This window comes from Ipomoea nil, unplaced genomic scaffold, assembly GCF_001879475.1.
Source record: "Ipomoea nil cultivar Tokyo-kokei standard unplaced genomic scaffold, Asagao_1.1 scaffold0672, whole genome shotgun sequence".
NCBI classification, from domain to species: domain Eukaryota; kingdom Viridiplantae; phylum Streptophyta; class Magnoliopsida; order Solanales; family Convolvulaceae; genus Ipomoea; species Ipomoea nil.
Window position 1 is genome coordinate 537,714 of NW_017617100.1, and position 21,769 is coordinate 559,482.

A 21,769-nucleotide genomic window follows, 5' to 3' on the forward strand; every position below is an offset into this window, starting at 1 on the left:
AAAAGAAAAATACAACGAAACACAATATGATCTCTACTATGCACTTTCTATCCACTTGAAAATGCAAACGTCTATACAAAAAGCTTATTCATGTACTTGGGGTTTGTTCGTTAGTTGTGTATTTTCAATAAACTTGCACAAGTCAAAATGAAAACAAACTCACGCACACGCCTGAAAGACACAACACACACACATCAATGCACACGTCATACCACATCAATGCACACGTCATACCACATCAATGCACACGTCCACTTCATCCATGCACCCACCAACGAATAACAATTAACTAACAACATAAATATCAAAAAAAGATTCCTATGGTGCATTGGTGTTGGTTACGTTATGCACACGGCCCAAAGAAGTAACGCACATACCAAAACACAAAATTGAGGAAAAAAAAGAAGTGCGCCATGCACACGCCAAGTATCACAAACGCACACACCCACAGACGTATTAATCCATCCCAGAATCAAAATATAATTAATTATTTAGATTAATAGGATCCCTTATATTATGGTAAATATTCTATTTTAATTATAAACAAAATTAAACACCATAATACAATTACTCTTTCACCCTTTTCTTTTAAAACTATCATTAATTAAATGCTAGTTGACTTTTAATCCTACCCATCAATTCTAACTTTTTTAATGGTTGAGATGAGATCTCACAATCTCATCTTATTAGGTGATCTCACTGGATGCGCACCCTATATATATATATATATATATATATATATATATATATATATATATATATATATATATATATATATAGGTGCTCTCGAAACGGCACATTGAATTCATTTGTTTAGCTGACCAAAAATCGTCCCAAAATGCTGTTTTTTACTTGGCCCAAATTATATTCCTAAAAGGTTCCGTTTTATTATAATAGAAGAGAAAATACCTTAAATTAGTTTTCAATATTAAATCTTTCTATATTTGTATTAAAATTTTGCAATATTAAGTTTGAATAATAAATTTCTGCAAGTTTATTATATTAGGTTTCAATATTAAATTTCTGCAATATTAAATTTTATCTATTAAACTAATTGTTGAAATGCTAGTGAATTAATTTACAAGTTCTAACTTACAATAATATTATAAATTTCTCATTTCTAATTGTTGATAAGGGTGCATTATAAATGAAATGCTAGTGAATTAACATACAAGTTCATAATGCCTTTTGAGGTGTTAAGATATGTCAGTTCCTTTGTTAAATTGATAGATTTTTTTATTTTTTTTTTTGGACATTGGATATCTGATTTCATGTGAAGTATGCACAGATACAAAGATGCTGCTTTGAGGTGTTAAAATATGTCATTTATGTTGTGACCATAGAATTTTCTTGTAGTAGGAAGTATCAAGGCATGCAAATATGCTTCTTTGAAGAGTGAAGAGTCAAAGTTTGAGATTGCAAATTACTGGCTGGAATCCAGCTTAATGATGACCTCAAGCAGCACATGCAGAATTGCCTTGAGAAGATCAAAGTTATAGAGCACTGTGTTTAAACAAGTGATGTTTGAGGTATATCATTCTTTTAACCATGTGTTGGGAAGTTATATAAGAAATTATTTTCATTTTCTTTGTGTTTGCAATGGCCCATTGTAACACCTCACAATCTAAACATAATACTAAGCATTAAACTTAACGAGGATAAGTAAATAAAGTCTAAGTTTGAAATTATCTGCGGAAGCAACAAAGTCTAAATCAAGGTGTTATGCCACACTTAGGTCTACAAGCCTAAGTGCACAGGCCAAAACTAAAACAAATTCAAAGCATAAAACCAACATCAAGGGTTTAATGCTACATCCGAACAAAATGTCAAAGTCTAAATACCAAAACATAACTAGCTAAGCTAGAAGGCTAAACATCCTGCTAAGCGCGCTCAAATGGGGTCTCTACTCCATACATGAAATCATTTAAAAGAAGTAGCGATAGATGCTAAGTAACCCCACTCAGCTCCAATGTGTAAAGATACATAGTTATACATTTCATACTTCAATATAAGTTTTGAGACTTGAGAATACATAAGTATATATCACTAGTCAACTCTAATTCAATAAATGATAAAGAATGGAATCAACTCAAGACTAACACGAGAAATATACTCAATGACACGACAATATTCAACAAGGGTATCAATAACGAGACCGAATCAAAGAGATGACAAAATAGAGTTATGAACAATAAGAAGGATAGATCAATCACATTGTTTAAGCATAGTCTAGTTCTCATCATAGTCACACAATCAATATCAATATCAATATCAATATCAATATCAATATCAATTCCAATTCTAAGTCCTCACATGAACAATCAACAATTCAAATATCGCAAAGTCAACCTCAGTACTTAATCGCTAGTGGATCAGTGTGGAGGGCTCCCAGACGGCTCAAGTCCACTCAGGGACACAATATCTCAATAACTCGCAGAGTCAATGACTCTAATCAAATGGAGGCAGTTCTAATTCCTTAAGTGTATACATCCTTAGTGGGATCTCCAAACCCCAATAATTAGAACTAGATCTGACAACCCATGATACATTTCTACCAGGTTGCCCGCAATTCAAATTTCATCTCAAGTCAATCAAATAAGATCCCCACACTGTCCACTGTGCCAGCCTAACAATCTCAACAAGGATTCAATTCAACAAAGGAAATCTCAAGAAGTAATGCAAAGAAATAGATTCCACAAGAAAGATATTCAACAATGAATATTCTCAATCAATAACTCAAGATCAAGGAATTCCAAAGATAAGATACAACAAGGGTATAAGCTCACATCGATAGCTCAATGTCAACGGATTTCAAGAAAGATACACGAAATAGATAATCCAAAAACAATAACTCGATATCAAAAGGATTTCAAAGAAAGGTTACAATGAATAGATAAGCTCAAGTCAACAATTCAACCAAGAGTCAAAGCAAAGGGTACCAAAAGAGATCATACTAGTATCAAGGAAGCAACATTACTAGTATACGAATCAATAAAATATTCACAAGGATTCTCACGATAGAAATACAAAGGATTCTCGACATAGAATTCAACCATAATCCAACGAATATAAAGATTGGATCTTTACAACGAATCAAGACTCAAATCCTAATCAATAGGCTCATAATACTCCTCTCTAAACTTACGTAACATCAACAAATACTCAAAAGTGCACGGGAGGCAACACAACAATTCAAGAAACCAAACAACCAACAAACCAGCGGGAGCTACTAGCGGGGTCAAAGGTCCTGCCAAGTTCCCCCTGGGAACAACACGGTGGGGTTGGCGGGACCTTCAGCCCCCGCCAATCACCTCTCTGGCTTCCTTGCGGGTGGGTTCAGCGGGGGTGTTGAGACCCGTCGAATACCTCCGCAAGGCCAAAATTCTGTAGACAGTAGGGTTTCGGGAATAATTTCCAGAATGCAAGAATCAACTCCAAACTCAACAAAACTCAACCAAAGTCATACCAACAAAAAATATAACTTGGAATAGAAGAAATGGCACATCAACATAAGTATACTCATAACATACAAGCTCTAAAAGCAAGCATAAACACAAGATTATGCTCAAATTCATCAAGAATACATAATATGGTGATGCGAACCTGGTTGGCCCGATCTTCTCTTCACATTCCAATTACAAAAAATATTGTAGGATAGTTTATTCGGTTAGGTGAATTTGAATTGAAGGTTTGCTTTAGGTTGGGGAAAATGGCTAATTTTTGGATTTTTATAAGTCTTCGACCATACCGGGTTATAAGGTGATACGTAGGATAAGAATGACGTCACAAGTGGGGTTTTACACTTGATAAGTCAGGATTGCTATGACCAACTCACGGCCGAACTCATTCCGAGTTCCAGAAAACACACAGTTTTCTAATTCAAAAATTCTCAACTATATATTTTATTTTGCATGCAATGGCCTTAAATAGCCATTAACAAATATATTACAACCACATAAATCATAAATCTGATAATTATTAGAAATATAATAAACTAATCCTAACCAACAAACTAGGATAAACTTAAATAATAATATAATTCTAACAAACTAAATCTAAAATAATTTAAAGATAATCATCCTAATTAATTAATTAATAAATATAACTAGTTCTAAAATATTTTCAACAATTCACGTGGCCACAACATTCCCTCTCTTTTTAGAGGGATTCGTCCTCGAATCTACATTCCACGCGCTGTTGAAGCTCCACGAGTCTTCGTGAAGAGACAACCGTGGGCTCTGATACCAAATGATGCGAACCTGGTTGGCCCGATCTTCTCTTCACACTCCAATTACAAAAAATATTGTAGGATAGTTTATTCGGTTAGGTAAATTTGAATTGAAGGTTTGATTTAGGTTGGGGAAAAGGGCTAATTTTTGGATTTTTATAAGTCTTCGACCACACCAGGTTATAAGGTGATACGTAGGATAAGAATGACGCCACAAGTGGGGTTTTACACTTGATAAGTCAGGTTTGCCATGACCAACTCACGGCCGAACTCATTCCGAGTTCCAGAAAACACACAGTTTTCTAATTCGAAAATTCTGAACTATTATTTTATTTGGCATGCAATGGCCTTAAATAGCCATTAACAAACATATTACAACCACATAAATCATAAATGTGATAATTATTAAAAATATAATAAACTAATCCTAACCAACAAACTATGATAAACTTAAATAATAATATAATTCTAACAAACTAAATCTAAAATAATTTAAAGATAATCATCCTAATTAATTAATTAATTAATAAATATAACTAATTCTAAAATATTTTCAACAATTCACGTAGCCACAACATATGGAGTTTAAAATAGTTTTCACGGGCATAGGGTTACCTTTCTAGCTAGCAAATCACACCAAGCTCCTCCTAGCTCATCCTAGGATGTCCCCATCCACTTGATCTTCTTTAGAACCCCAAAACAAACATAATAAGAGAATAAAGATTTAGAGAAAGTAAAGAGATCTTGAATAGAAAAGATGTAGAAGGATTGATCTTACCACTCCTAAGCTTTATGAAGTGGAAAGGTGGAATCTTGGTCTTGTTTTCTTGAGTAGAAAATGGAAGGTAGTATTTGTGTGAAGAGATAATGAATGTGGCGTGAAAGGCTAGGGTAGAGAGGGAAGAGAGTTTGTAGGTTTTGTCTAGGTTTTATTTTAAAGATAAGGTGTAGTATGTATATGTTAGGAATAAAGTGTAATGGTTTTGATATGCCAAATATGTATTTGTAGAACCCCAATTTTATTTTATAGGTCTAGTAGAGTCGCAGACCATGATCGGGAAATTATTTAAGTTGCAAAAGAGAACACCAGAGGAAGATGCATGAAAATAGAAGAAGAAGATATCAAGCCTAAAATCAAGAATTTGTTTGGAGAAAATGAAAAATTGAAGTAGAAGATGAATGATATGAAATTCACGTCGCTACTACTCAAAAAGAATTCCCAGAAGAATTTTCGTGAAAGAAAATTAAGATTGGAAGATGGCATGAATTTGACTTGGAGATCAAGCATCTATAGAAAGAAAGAAGTACATCAAAGAAGATTGGAAATTTAACCAATATACTGTATGGATAAAGTGGAAGATGTTTGATGTATTATGTGAAATGGCTTAAGTTTGAATCTCAACATTAACAATTTTACAAGGTAAAATTTGAGAAGCCAAAATTAATTAAGTCTGATGGAGTTGGGCAGTCCCAGTATGGGATGCAATTGGGGACTAATTTAAAGAAGCCGATTCAAGTTGGGGACTAATTTAAAGAAGCCGATTCAAGTTGCAGTATGAGATGCAATTTCAAATTGGGGACTAATTTAAAGAAGCCGTTGGGAAGCAATTGAATTGAGATGAAATTCAAAACCAGGAGAAGTTTGGGAGCCAATTTCGAAGCAGCAGGAGTAGATTGGGTGCCAATTACAAGTCAAAGTCAATTGGGTGTCAATTACAATGGAGAAATTCAAATTGGGTGCCAATTACAAGTCAATTGCAATTGGGTGTCAATTACAAAAAAGAAATTCAAATTGGGAGGAAGTTCAAAGCCAATTTGAAGTTTGAGAACACCAAGACGTGAGAATGAAGAAGATGAAGAAAAACTTACAGTAAAAATATTCTCACAAGGAAAAATACTAGTCTAACTAGTATGGGATTAAATTGAAGGATATTTTTGAAGCATTTAAATCCCAAGGAAACAAGAACCACTTCAGAGCTGACTAGAGAAGCCATTCTACACAAAACTGAGACCCAGATATTCCAAGAAACGTGAGAAAACCAGAGGAATATCAGATGAAGTTTGGGAACTCATTTGCATGAAGTTGAAGATCTACAAACGACTAGCTTATCTTTTCTGACACTTTGCCAGAAGATAAGATAAGATCTCTGACAAAAATATACAAGAATTCAAAAATGAGATCGTCTCTTTCCAACGGACAGATTCTCATTACTAGCTATAAAAGGATGAAGATTGAAGCTGAGGAAAGAAGAATCAAGAATACAAAAGAGCAAAGAACAGAGCTAAATAGAGCATACAAAATTCAAGAAAGCTTTCCATCTCAAGAGCTTAAACTGATATATTCTTAGTGAGATATACACTCAGAGTGATACAGAGCTTACAAAAGAGATATCCAAGAGTGTTAGAATCTTCATCAACTATAAGAGACTAAGCGCATCATTGAAGATCAACTACAGAGTCTCGAAGTTAGAAGCAAGACAAAACTTGTTTTGGAGCAAAACAAGAAAAGGGAGGAAAGTAGCATGGAGTTGTGAAATCCTGGATTGTCACACGGAACTGTGAGATCCGAAGCAGCAGTGTCGGAGGCACTGGGCGTGATTAGTGCGGGCTTTGTGATCAAAGCACTAGATCACGGAATACGTTTCTACCAGAGTGTGGAAGACGTGGGGAAAATAACGCGGAGTCGTGAAATCCTGGGATAGTAGCGCGGTGACGTGAATCCCGAAGCAGCAGTGTGGTGTCACTGGGCGTGATTAGTGCGGGCTTGGTGATCAAAGCACTAGATCACAGAATTCATTGTATCTTGGAACCAAGAAGTGGTGGATATAGTGAATTGCTCTTGGAGATAAAAGCAAGTGGAATAGGAGGATTACACCACCTCCGAACCACTATAATTGTCTTGTGTTCTTTACTGCTTTCTTTACTTACTGCTCTTTACTTGCTTCTCACGAGATATACTGTCACAATCTCACACACACTTTATCTTTATTTATTTCCGTTGCGTACCATACTCTAACAATCTGGTTAAGAGTTTTGGTTTCTCTGTGTCTTAGCAATTGTTGTGCTGTGCGAAAAAGTTTGAAAGTCTATTCACCCCCCCCCCCCCCTCTAGACTTTCACCTTACCTCTTTTGGGACCAACAATTGTTATCAGAGCGGGCTGTCTATTTAGGCCAATTTGCTATCTAAGCACGTTGCCTAATTGGGTCAACTGTTTCTGACTGTTAGACAGATCCATTATACAAAGTGTGTGATTGGATTAATCTTTCATATCTCTCGTGATGATGATGAAGAAATATTGTGCTCAAAATCTATTATTTTCACTTGATAAATTTGATGATTGGAAAGTTCGTATGCAGGTACACTTATCGGCTTTACACGATGAAATGTGGGAAGTAATTTCCACTGGCCCTATTGAAATATTAAAAGTCAATATGACGTTTGTCATATCTCCGGATGCTCCACAGTATGTACAAAAGCCTAAACCGGAATGGACATCGGATGATAGAACACGGAATAATCTTGACAATATTGCCAAGGATATTCTATTCAAAGCTGTAGATGATACAATATTTCCGAAGATCCGAAAGTGTGCTACTGCTAAAGAAATATGGGAAACTCTCATCAAGATTGGCGAAGGAGATGAACAAGAGAAAGACAATAAACTCACAATCGCCATGAAGAAGTTTGAAGATTTCAAAATGCTCTCAAATGAAAGTGTTGCAGACATGGAAGCTCGAATGATCAAAGTTCTTGGAGAGATTAATGATCTTGGCAAAAATATTAGCCAAAAAGAAATTAATCTCAAAATCCTACGAGGTTTACCATCTGCATGGGATATGAAGGTTACGGCTATGCGCGATCACCGAGATCTAAGAATGTTGTCAACAGACAAATTATTTAGTGATCTAAAAGCATATGAGTTCGAAATGAAGGCCAAAGATGATGATGTTCATGAAGCTCGAAATTCCGCTCTAATGGCCGAACAACCGTCAACCTCCAGGTCAGTAGAAAATAGTGTTGATTATATGACTGACGAACAATTTGCTCTTTTTGTTAAAAAATTCAAAAGGTTTATGCGAAAAGGAGACAACAAAAATTCTGCTCGTCGAAAATTCGTCTCTCGCATGACACAAGAAGAAAAAGTTGAAGAAAACAAGGATTTATGCTACAATTGACGCAAACCTGGACATTTTAAAATAAATTGTCCATATCCGATCGTTAGCAAGTATCAAGGAAAAAATGTTGAATCTACGTTGAACAAATCCGAAAGCAAAAGGTTCAAGCGCGACAAAAGAAAAGCTCTCGTTAGCAACGAACCAAACGAAAATGATGATTCGGAGGAATCATCATCAAGCGATGAAAGTTCGTGTTTGGATGATGATACGGCGCTAGTATGCAAGACAAATGAGTTGAGTTCGAGTGAAGATTGTTTTATGGCTCTTGAAGCAAAGGAAGAAGAGGTAACATCTAATTCTTTCAATTCTGTTAATTCCTCCTTTTCTCGTGAATTGATTGACAGTTTAATACGAGAATGTCAAGAGATTATGCTCACTCATCCTCAACTCAAGGAGCGCAATAATATTCTAATTCTCGAAAAAGAAGATATGAATAAAAAATTGCAAGATGCTTTACTTGAAGTGAGTAAATTGAAGAGTGAAAATATTCATCTTCAAGAATAGTGTAAAGCAAGAGAGGTTAGAGAACATAACCTTCGGGCAACCATTGCTACGTTCACTAACTCGTCCAAAATAATGGATAAGATGGTGAGAATGCAAAAGCCATCAGGAGATAGAACTGGAATCGGTTATGACTCCACATGTTCTCAAACCCCTCAAAATCTGACTAATTCTACTGCTACTTTAAATAATAATGTTCAAGTGGTAAAATTTGTTAAAAGTCAAAATAGCACGATGAGACAAGGACTAGGCTATCAAACAAAAGCAAAGTTGAATGTTGAAAGGCCGAAACAAATCTACACTACGACAAAGCAACAAAAATTCTTCAAGCAAAGATATGCCAAAGAGTCAAGTGCAAAAAGATTTCATAGAAAAGAGGGAAGCTTTTCTAGAAATAGAGTTGGGAGATTTCATCCCACTCAAAAGGATTGGTTGTGTAATAGATGTAATGTTTTTTATAGGCCAAAGCAACAATCCTCTTTCCAGGTGCCAAAATATAAAAGTGTTTTTCAAAATCCTGCGCTAAAAAGGTTTTCAAAAGTAAGTTATGATTATCGTGTTACAAATGGTTACAAACCGCCTCATCTTAATTCAATAGGATCTAGGTGGGTTTGGTTACCAAAAATCACTAACAGTAAAGGACCCAAGCAAGTATGGGTACCTAAATTTAATTAATCTTTTTTGCAGGATGTTTGGTACATCGATAGTGGTTGCTCATGCCACATGACTAGAAATAAATCATATCTAGTGAATTACAAAGAAATCGATGGACCAAAAGTTATATTCGGAGGAAATCAAAATTATGGAATTACAAAAGGAGTTGGCACGATCAAGAAAAATGGATTAAAGATTGAAGATGTTTCATTCGTTGAAGGCTTGAAATTCAATTTGTTGAGCACTAGTCAATTTTGTGATAAAGGCTATCTTGTAGAATTTTCTAAAGATAATTGCCTAATAAAAAATGAGCTCACAAATGAAGTTGTACTCTCTAGAAAAAGGCGAAAGAACATGTATGTTGTTGATTGGAGTACAAGCAAAGATTCAGTGTGCTTAATGGCGAGAAATTCGAATGAAGCTAATTGGGAATGGCATAGAAAGCTCAACCACTTAAACTTCAAGACTATCAATCAACTTGCAAAGAAGAATCTAGTTGAAGGCTTACCAAATATTATCTTCAAGAAGGACCAAGTGTGTGATACATGCCAATGCGGAAAGCAAATCAAATCATCATTCAAATCAAAGACACACGAGTCAACGTCAAGACCGCTAAGCTTACTACACATGGACTTATTTGGACCGGTTGATCCAATAAGTGTAAGTGGTAAGAAATATACTCTCGTTGTTGTTGATGATTTTTCTAGGTACACTTGGACCGTGTTTCTCAAGAAGAAAAATGAAGTTGAGCAAGTTCTACCGAAGCTGTTGAAGCAACTCCAAAATGAGAAAGAATTGCAAATATCAAAAATACGAACGGATCGTGGAACCGAGTTTGTGAATGGAGTTATACAAGCTTTTTGCAATTCACATGGAATTTCTCACAAATTATCTACCGCAAGAACACCGCAACAAAACGGTGTTGCCGAAAGAAGAAATCGGATGCTCAAAGAAGTCGCACGAGTAATGATTAGTGCAACCGGTCTCCCGAAACGATATTGGGCGGAAGCTATCAACACTGCTTGCTACACGCAAAATCGAAGCATAATCCATAAGCAGTACAAGAAGACGCCATATGAGCTTTATAAAGGGAGAAAACCAAATATTGGTTATTTTTATATTTTTGGATGCAAATGCTTTATTCATATTAATGATAAATTGCATCTAAAAGCTTTTGATGAGCGTGTAGATGAAGGAATTTTTCTAGGATATTCAGCTACCAGTAAGGCATTAAGAGTTTTGAATAAAATAACAATGGTGGTTGAAGAATCCATACACGTTGTATTTGATGAAAAATCACAGATCAATAATGACGCACGGAGCGAAGAAATTGCACAAAATGGTAACAAGTGTCATATTGATTTTTGTGATACTAATGATACGTGTGAAGATGATGTTTTGCAGGGAATGGATGAGTTGGAAATTAATTCTCTAGAAAATCCCATCCCTCATCCAGAAGAAGTTGGAAATTCTCTTAATAATAATTTTGGAGGTGAAGCCGCACGTGAGAATGGAGATGCAGTACGGGTTGAAGTTGGTGATCCAGTTAGTGATCAAATTACAGGCGAAGTTGGTAATCAATTCCAAGATGAATTAATTGAGGAAATTCGAACCAACACTACCAGTACACAACAAATGGATCTACCCAGTACCATGCACCCATTTGAACCAGATTTAAGATTGCTCAAAAATCACCCTCCAGAATTAATTATTGGGAATATTCATGAAGGCGTGAAAACAAGATCATCTACCATGGAAGCATTGTTCACGTGTTATCTATCTCAAATTGAACCAAAAGAAGTGGACGAAGCTCTAAATGATCCGAATTGGATAAATGCTATGCAAGAAGAGCTCGATCAATTCAAAAGAAATGATGTTTGGAAACTTGTTCCAAGACCGGCGAACCACAATGTTGTAGGAACCAAATGGGTCTTCTGGAACAAAGCAAACGAAGAAGGCGTGATTGTTAGGAATAAAGCAAGGCTCGTTGCAAAAGGATACTCTCAAGAAGAAGGAATAGATTTTGATGAAACTTTTGCACCGGTAGCCCGACTCGAAGCAATCAGAATTTTCCTAGCCTACGCCGCACACAAAGATTTCACCGTTTATCAAATGGACGTGAAAAGCGCATTCTTGAATGGACTACTCGAAGAAGAAGTTTATGTCGAACAACCCCCAGGTTTTGAGGTAAAAGGCAAAGGTAATAAAGTCTACAAACTTAAAAAGGCATTGTATGAGTTGAAACAAGCACCTAGAGTTTGGTATGATACTTTGTCAATGTTCTTGATAAGCTGTGGATTCACCAAAGGCCTTGTTGACAAAACTCTATTTAGAATTCAAGATGGTGATCACATTTTATTAGTGCAAATCTATGTTGATGATATTATTTTTGGAAGTACTAACAATTCTTTGTGTGAGAAATTTTCAAACCTTATGCAGAATAAATTCGAAATGAGTATGATGGGTGAATTGAATTACTTCTTGGGCTTACAAGTCAAACAACTGAAAGAAGGAATATTCATCAATAAAGCAAAGTACACCCGCGACTTGATAAAGAAGTTTGGCCTTGATGGAAAATCATCGATCAAAATTCCAATGAGCACATCATTGAGGCTAGACAAAGATGAAGATGGAAAGGATGTCGATCAAACAAAATATAGAGGAATGATTGGTTCTCTTCTATATCTTACTGCAAGCAGGCCGAACATTTCTTATGCTGTGGGAGTGTGTGCAAGATTCCAAGAAAATCCAAAAGAAGCCACCTCACCGAAACAAAGAAGATCATACGATATCTGAAAGGCACGATCAATGTTGGATTGTGGTATCCAAAAGGTACAGATTTTACTCTAACGAGTTTTTCAGATGCGGATTTTGCAGGTTGCAAAATAGACAGGAAAAGCACTTCCGGGACATGCCAATTCTTGGGGGGAAGGCTTGTTTCTTGGTTCAGCAAAAAGCAAAATTCCATCGCAACTAGTACCGCCGATGCCAAATACATTGCTGCAGGAAGTTGTTGTGCGCAAATTTTATAGATGAAGCAACAATTGAAGGATTACAGAGTTAATTGTGATGACGTTAGTATTTATTGTGATAATACTAGTGCAATCGCTATCACTCACAATTCGGTGCTTCACTCAAGAACCAAACATATCGACATTCGACATCATTTCATAAGGGATCACGTTGAAAAGAAAAATCTAAAGATCGAATATATCCCTATGGAAAACCAAGTTGCTGATATTCTCACGAAGCCTTTATGCGAAACGAGATTTTCTACCTTAAGGCACGAGTTGGGAATGATCGAAATGAGCTAAGTATCACTGGACTTAACCTCTCAATTTAAATTGATACTTGTGCTCAAAATAAATTGTTTTATGTGATTATATGCATATGTTTATTCAAATTTTTATGTGATAAAATTGCAATATGTGTTAGGAATTTATTTGTGTATTTGCATGTGTTATTTAACGTGAAATCATATGCCATGCAAATTAATTGGATGAAATGTGCAATCCGTGATTATTTGACAATTTGTTTAGAATTGCATGATTCAATGTGTTATTTAATCTGCAAATATGTGTTCATGTTTGTATAAGTTGATCAATTTGTTTGCATGAACAATTTGCTTTAAAAAAAAATCTAATTTAATGTGTTTATTGCATTATGTATGTGTTTCGTGCATATGTGATATAATTTGCTATAAAAATGTTTTAGAATCTGATTTGTGTGCTAATTATGTGAAGAGGTTTCTAAATATAAATTTGGAATATGTGTGATAATTTTGTTAATTTTCAAAATGTGTTTATTTTGATTGGAAATTATCGTGTGAATATTTAATGTATATGGTTATGTGTGATTGATTATTTATGGATTATTTTTGCTACTAACGAGATGTTTGAGTGTGATTATGTATGTGGTACACGTTTTTTAGAAGGAAATCAGGAGGAAAGGAGGAAAATCAGAGTTTAATTGGGAATCAAACCTCCACCCATAAACTCCTGCCCATTTTAAACCTCCACCCAACCTAAACCTCCCCCCATAATCCTCTCCCAAATCGAAATCCTTCCCTAACAGATTCACTCTTTCTCTCAAATCGTCACCTCAATCCCTCATTAACTCTCCTAGAAACCGCTACCCATCAAATCCACCGCTTTCTCGACCAATGAAGAATCATGCAAGCATTCATCACACCTTTTGAAACTAAACGTCGGCTATATCCAAAGGAAACCTTTCAACCCCTTCATCATTAGCCCACATGGTTCTAGCACATTCCTAAGCCTATAAATTTGGACCTGAAGCAAACAAGTCTGTGTGGAGATTTCTTTTGTTTGTATCTAATTTTGCAGGCTTCGATAACTCCGAAGAATCAGGAAAAGAGAAGATCTTCCAAGAGAGTGGCCGAGCAAGCAAGACAAGAGATGCTGAGAGCCCGACGTGCTGCAAATGGAGGACATGAAGTTGGACACACACCCAACGGACCTCTCATCCTATTCTCTGAAGAAGAGGAAGGACAACCACCAACCAAGGATCAAGTTCAAAAAGGTCCGAAAGTCTCAGCAGTGCAGCTACGACGCTCAACACCATCACCCCTGTCATCTCGACCTCAAACCCGCAGCTTTAAGCGATCTACTCGACCTCCAATGGAACTCGGATTAGTCTATGCTTCGAAATCAAGCTCTCCGTCTCCACCTCATGCTGATCTTGAGGCTAATCACGACGCTAGTTTCTCTACCAATGAAGCCTGAATATGTGATGTGATCTGAAAATGTTATCTCTCTCTCTCCCTAAGAAGGAGATAAATAAAAGAAAAATTGTTGTTTTTGCTACTAGTTCTCTCTATCTCTCTCTTCTACAATAAAAAATCCCTAAGACTTATAAAAAGACCAAATATTTCGTAGCCAAGAAGATACTCAAAAAAAGGGAGAAAGGAAAAATATATGAATAAAAACAAAAAAAAGGAGAATAAAAAAAATTAAAATATATATATATATATATATATATATATATATATATATATATATATATATATATATATATATATATATATATATATATATATATATATATATTATGGCTACAAGAAGGGATAAAAGAAGAAAAGAATTAAGAGGAGAAGTGTCAGAAGAAATAAGAGGAGAACTACCAGTTGAAGTTGCAGTAGAAGTTGCTACTGAGAGTAGACAACTAAACAGGGAGGATTTATCCAGTGTATTGCCAGTACACAATACTGAGTCTACCATGCCTATCATGGATCCTGTTCTAGAAAATGAAGATTTATTTGCAAACAACTACACGAGAACAGAAGTTTTAGAAGAAGGGATTGGTGATCTCAATCAAGAAGTCGAATCACCTGAAGAAGAAGAAGGGATGCAACTCGTTGATACACCCATTCTCACAGATCCGAGAAGGAGTCCATTCGGATCTCCTCAAAATATCGTGCAGACAAGTGATCAAGAATATGGCATTTTTACATCTCTATTTGCCAAAGTTGCCGAATCCAGTGATGTTGTTTGCCAAACCATTGGAGAAAATTTGGTTGAACAAAATCAGATAATAGAACAACAACACACGGATACACGAGTCAATCTGAAGGAATTAATGGAGTATCAAAATAGCTTGAAGACTCAGATTGACAAAGCTGAAAGAATCTTGAAAGGAGAATTGACAAAAAGGCTTACTTGAAGTGATCCAACTCATGAAAAAAGAACGTGAAGCAGCCGAAAAGATTCACAACGAACGTGTGACACCCCGAAATCCAAATTCAAATAATAGATTAATTGAGTAATTAATCCTATTTCAAATGAGGAATTAATTCCTAAAATCCTGAAATTTAATACTTGAGGACTAGTATTTGACTAGTCAATCCCAAAGACAAACTTGTACCTTGAGCTTTGAAGGGAGTTCCCTTGTTCCTTACACTTTCTAATGTTAGTAAGGGCATTCTTGACCTTTCATCTAGTGTTAGTATTGTAACCTAACCTAGTAGACATCTTCATTCTACCCCTTACACTTTCTAAAATTTAGCTCTACCTTCTCTCTAGAAAGGTGAGTAGTTTTTCCTCCAAGCTAAGTTGAGACCTTGCCAAGACTTCAAGAGTTGCTTCCAAGATTCAACCTTTCACCTATTTGGGCATCTAGGAGGGTAAGATCTAAGTCCATCTTGTGTTTTTGGTTCCATCTTAGTTGTCTTTTCTTAAAGGTAGGATCTTTATGATCTTTTGGTTTGTTCTTGAAGTGGGTTTGGAAAGTGAGCCTTGTGAGGAGCTTGTTGAGGTGTGAAGTGAAGTCTTTTAGTCTACAAGAGGTAACCCATGCTCTACAAAACCTATTTTGCTTACCTATATGTGATTTATTGGATTCTACATGTGTTTTGCTATGAAATGTGAGTGTTGATGCATGATCTTGTGAAAATGCATATCTAGATCTTGTGTTTAGGGTTCTTGTGTGCCATTGCTTGACATTTCCTTTGATTCAAGTCATTTTGTTGTATTGGGTGGGATTTGGCATGTTTCGGACTTGAATTTGAGTTTGGAGATAAAATTCGCGAAGTGTGTTGATGTGGTACAGGTTGTACCCGCCGGCGGAACGGCGGGTAGGAGGCCCACCCGCCGCCCACCCGCCGCCCACCCGCGGTGTACACTTCTTGGGCGGCCTGTACCCGCGGGCGGAACCACGGGTAGAGGCCTACCCGTGGGCCTACCTGCAGGTACATGATATGGTGAAGGTTGGGATTTGTTCCCCGTGATTCTTTTGACTCGGTATATGGTCTTTTGACTTCCCGATGTTCTTTTATGGAACTATTTGAGTGTCTTCTTGATGTTTCGTATGTCTAGAACTATGTGGTAGGTATCTATGTAGGACTTTGGTGTCTTGAATCGTGCTAAGTGTTCAACATTATGTTTCGTTGAACCGTGATGAGTCTTGTGTGTTCCTCGGAACTACGTTTGGTTTACTCGTTTGATAAGCATGCTAGTTTGGTGTTTAAATGCTAGCGTGAATGTTGTTTGTACCTTCCGTTTGGTTGGTGATAACTTGTGTTATTCATCGTTGTTGTTGTTGGGCTGTAACCCATTCCTTGATTGAGTATGTTTCATACCTTCGTTGTGATCCGTTGATTGATTCTTGATGAGGTGTGATGCGTGTGTGGCTTTACCTGGATTGCACGATTAGTGGTATGGGACACTAGTCACCAAGGTATTGCAGCGGTCCTCGTGGTGGCCGTGACGTGATTATGGAGCTGTGGCCTTTGTGTAAGGTTCACGTGATTATTACTGGGATAACATGTGTTATCCAGGGCATGTGTTGCCATGTGTGTGTACGGTACCTCGTGTACTATGAAATCGGTGGTTTTGTTGGAGGACTGTTGGAGGGGGAACGATGGTTCCCGGGGGAATAAGGTTGGACTTGGTGTACAGGGGTCCTGGAGGTAAAGGTTGGAACTAGATATAAGGTTGGGGGTAGTCATAAGGTTGGAACAGGGCATAAGGAAGGCATATCAACTCTTGATGTGTGATGTCACGAGGGCTTGTGTAGCCGTGGTTGTGTGTTCTCTTCTTGTGACGTGTGTAGTCACAAAGGCGTGTGCGCCTAGGCATGTGTTGCCATTTGTCCTGTCTTTATCCTTGAGTTGTTGTTGTCCTTTGGTGGTCTTGGGATGTGTTCCCGTGTTATCTTTGAAGAGTGATGAGTCTTGAGTTGGTGTTTACTCTTGGTTTTACACTGTTATATATGTATCCCGTTTCGAAATGATTTTGTATATATATCATATCTATGTATGATACTTAACATGTATTGGTGGGTTACCAGCATTATTTGCTGACCGAGCGTCGTCCCATGTTTATTTGTGTTCTTACAGGTGATGTCTAGACGAGAGCGGAGTCTAGTGCCCGATAGTATAGTACCTTTCCTTTGCTTTACGGCCTGTGAGCCGATGTAGTGATAGACTCGTGAGGTTTTGGGATAGTTGTGAACCATGCAGACTTTGCCGTAGCGTTTATCGTTGTTGGTAAACGTGGCGTGACACCGCATGTTTTGGATTTTCGTTTATCCAGTTACCTTTTATCTTCCGATGTGCTAGTGTTTTGTTGTGATATCTGCATGTGTTAAGGCTTTTTATATAGCATGTTTTGGGGGGTGTTACAGAATGTCACTTGAGACAGATCAAGGCGATTCAAGATCAAGAAAGCCGAATCAACAAACTTGAAGTTGAACTCACGGTTGCAACAAACCAGCTGGAAAATGTACAAGCTGTTTCTATTGAAACACACAATTGTGTTGAAACTGTGAAAGCAAACCAAGACCGAGATTGTAAGACCCTTGCATTTTTGGTTGATAACGCCAAAAGGGGGGAAGAAATTCTCAGTCACTTGGCTTTGCAACAACAAGAATTTATTCTTGGAAGCCAACAACAGAGAGTAACACCGACCCAAGGCCGCGGACAATCCTCGCAAGGACCATCTCAGATTGGTTTTGCTCAGTTCGCGAGTCCTAGTCTTGGTACGAGTACATCGAAAGTTGTTGAAACTTGTGGCTGGTTTGAATGCTCTAAAGGTCCCGCTACTCAGACAACAATATAGACTAAGGAAAATCTACCAAGCATGATCAAGAAATGGCGTGCAGCCGATCAAGCCCAATGGATCTCGGACAAGAATAAAGATGAAGAAGGCAAAAGGAAAAGAACCGAGATGTGCTATGAACTAAGAGATTTTACTGGAAATATGGGGCATGAATCTTGGAGAAGAAAGAAGCTTCGAAGAATGTGTTGTATGGTGGGAAGCTGAAGTTCTTCCGGACAACAATATTAAGGAAGCTTTTGGATATTACATGGATGGGCAAGTTACAAAGAGATTTCAGAATGCAAAGTTCAAAGATGATTTCTTCAAGCTCAGAGAACATGTCAAGGAAATCTTGTAGAAAGACATTGGTGTGAAGAAACCCAGAAGGTAATCTGAAAATTCTCTTAAGCTGATGTTTTTGCTATTTTCGAACCTCTGTTGAATTTTTTCTAAAATTTACGAAATATATCAATAATAATTTCCCATGGTCTACTTTTGAGTTTAGAATTTTATTTGTTTTTTGTAATTAGACCTTCATGAATTAAAAAGACAAGAAATGTCAAACGCACATCAAAATTAAAATTAAAAAAATGATGATCAAAAACAAAATAATTCAAGATGCGTTTAGGAGCTTGTCTAAAAATTAATTCACAAGTTGCTTTTGATTGTGTCTAGAAAACCATTTGTTAAACTCATATTGGCTTTGTCAAATAAAATTGAGCAAAATGATTATTTTTCAAAGACTTAAAGCCAATGACTGAGTATAGGTTTTGGCATTATCAAAAGGGGGAAATTGTTAGGAATAAAGTGTAATGGTTTTGATATGGCAAATATGTATTTGTAGAACCTCCAATTTTATTTTATAGGTCTAGTAGAGTCTCAGACCATGATCAGAAAATTATTTAAGTTGCAAAAGAGAAAAACAGAGTAGATGCATGAAAATAGAAGAAAAAGATATCAAGCCTAAAATCAAGAATTTGTTTGGAGAAAATGACGAATTGAAGTAGAAGATGAATGATATGAAATTCACGTCGCTACTACTCAAAAAGAATTCCCAGAAGAATTTTCGTGAAAGAAAATTAAGATTTGAAGATTGCATGAATTTGACTTGGAGATCAAGCATCTATAGAATGAAAGGAGTACATCAAAGAAGATTGGAGATTTAACCAATAGACCGTACGGACGAAGTGGAAGATGCCTGATGTATTATGTGAAATGGCTCAAGTTTAAATCTCACCATCAACAATAATTAAGTCTGATGGAGTTGGGCTCTACACTGGAAAACTTGTTTTGCTCCGCCCACTCATTTACATGAAGTTGAAGATCAACTACAGAGTCTCGAAGTTGAAAGCAAGACAAAACTACTTGTTTTGGAGCAAAACAAGAAAAGGGAGGAAAGTAGCATGGATTTGTGAAACGAAGTTGGAAGCAAGACAAAACTACTTGTTTTGGAGCAAAACAAGAAAAGGGAGGAAAGTAGCATGGATTTGTGAAATCCTGGATTGTCACACGGAGCTGTGAGATCCGAAGTAGCACATCATTGAAGATCAACTACAGAGTCTCGAAGTTGGAAGCAAGACAGAACTTGTTTTGCTCCGCTCATTTGCATGAAGTTGAAGATGAAACTAGCGCATACAAAATTCCTAAGTACATCATTGAAGATCAACTACAGGGTCTCGAAGTTGGAAGCAAGACAAAACTTGTTTTGGAGCAAAACAAGAAAAGGGAGGAAAGTAGCAAGGAGTTGTGAAATCCTGGATTGTCACACAGAGCTGTGAGATCGGAAGCAGCAGTGTCGGAGGCACTGGGCGTGATTAGTGTGGGCTTTGTGAGTCTTTTGGAGCAAAACAAGAAAAGGGAGGAAAGTAGCATGGAGTTGTGAAATCCTGGACGAAACTTGTTTTGGAGCAAAACAAGAAAATGGAGGAAAGTAGCATGGTTGTGAAATCCTGGATTGTCACACGGAGCTGTGAGATCCGAAGCAGCAGTGTCGGAGGCACTGGGCGTGATTAGTGCGGGCTTTGTGAGTCTCGAAGTTGGAAGCAAAACAAGAAAAGGGAGGAAAGTAGCATGGAGTTGTGAAATCCTGGACAAAACTTGTTTTGGAGCAAAGCAAGAAAAGGGAGGAAAGTAGCATGGAGTTGTGAAATCCTGGATTGTCACACGGAGCTGTGAGATCCGAAGCAGCATTGTCGGAGGCACTGGGCGTGATTAGTGCGGGCTTTGTGATCAAAGCACTAGATCATAGGATACGTTTCTACCGGAGTGTGGAAGACGGGGGGAAAGTAACGCGGAGTCGTGAAATCCTGGGATAGTAGCGCGGCGACGTGAAACCCGAAGCAGCAGTGCGGTGTCACTGGGCGTGATTAGTGCGGGCTTGGTGATCAAAGCACTAGATCACGGAATTCATTGTATCTTGGAACCAAGAAGTGGTGGAAATAGTGAATTACTCTTGGAGATAAGAGCAAGTGGAATAGGAGGATTACACCACCTCCGAACCACTATCATTGTCTTGTGTTCTTTACTGCTTTCTTTACGTACTGCTCTTTACTTGCTTCTCACGAGATATACTGTCACAATCTCACACACACTTTATCTTTATTTATTTCTGCTGCGTACCATACTCTAACAATCTGGTTAAGAGTTTTGGTTTCTCTGTGTCTTAGCAATTGTTGTGCTGTGCGGAAAAGTTTGAAAGTCTATTCACCCTCCTTCTAGACTTTCACCTTACCTCTATTGGGACCAACAGTATATGTATTCATGTTTATATAATAAGGGTTGTAAGACTAAGATAGTGAGCTTTATTATATGAGTGGGTTTTATATCTACTATACTAATAAGAGCCCAAGAGAGTTGGGCCTATAATGGGTAGAAAAAATGACGGTCAAATTTTTTAATCAAATGAATGACTCATATTGATCATATTTTAATTTTTCCTTGAGATTTCCTAATTTATCCTTAATGAATATGATTATTCGTTAACTTTTCCGTTAAATATCTTTTCCGTTAATTTCTGTTAGTTCACTGTTAACTTACTCATTGATTCCAATTAGAAAGGTCATAGGTTCGAACCTCATTCCAATCAAAGTTAGCATAATTAGTATTCTATTTTACTCTTATTAAATTAAAAAATAATTATTTAGTAGCTACAACAAAAAATAATACATATGCATTTCTTTAATTTAGAATTATGTGTCTACAATGCCTTTATTCAAAAAAAATGTATTCATTATCAATAAATTAAATAAGAGAAATAATTTCATTACTTATATTGTCTTTATTTTTCTCCAATATAAAAATTCTTTACATTCAAAATTCAAATTCATCAATTGATTATATTCGCTACATTGTCCCTACAATGTCTTTATTAAAAAAATTATTCAGTATCAATAAATTAATTAAGAGAAATCATTTCATTAATATATTGTCTTTATTTTTCTCCAATGTAAAAAATTTTTACATTCAAATTCATCAATTGATTATATTCACTACAATTCTTATTATCTTTTTTGTGCACTATTTTTTAATTAAATATCAAAGTTATAATACAAAATAATGCTATATATTTATTTACCAAGTATTTTATTAATACCATGAAAAAATTTAAATTAATAAAGCCAATCATATTAACTACTTGAGGGATTTGTTGACAAA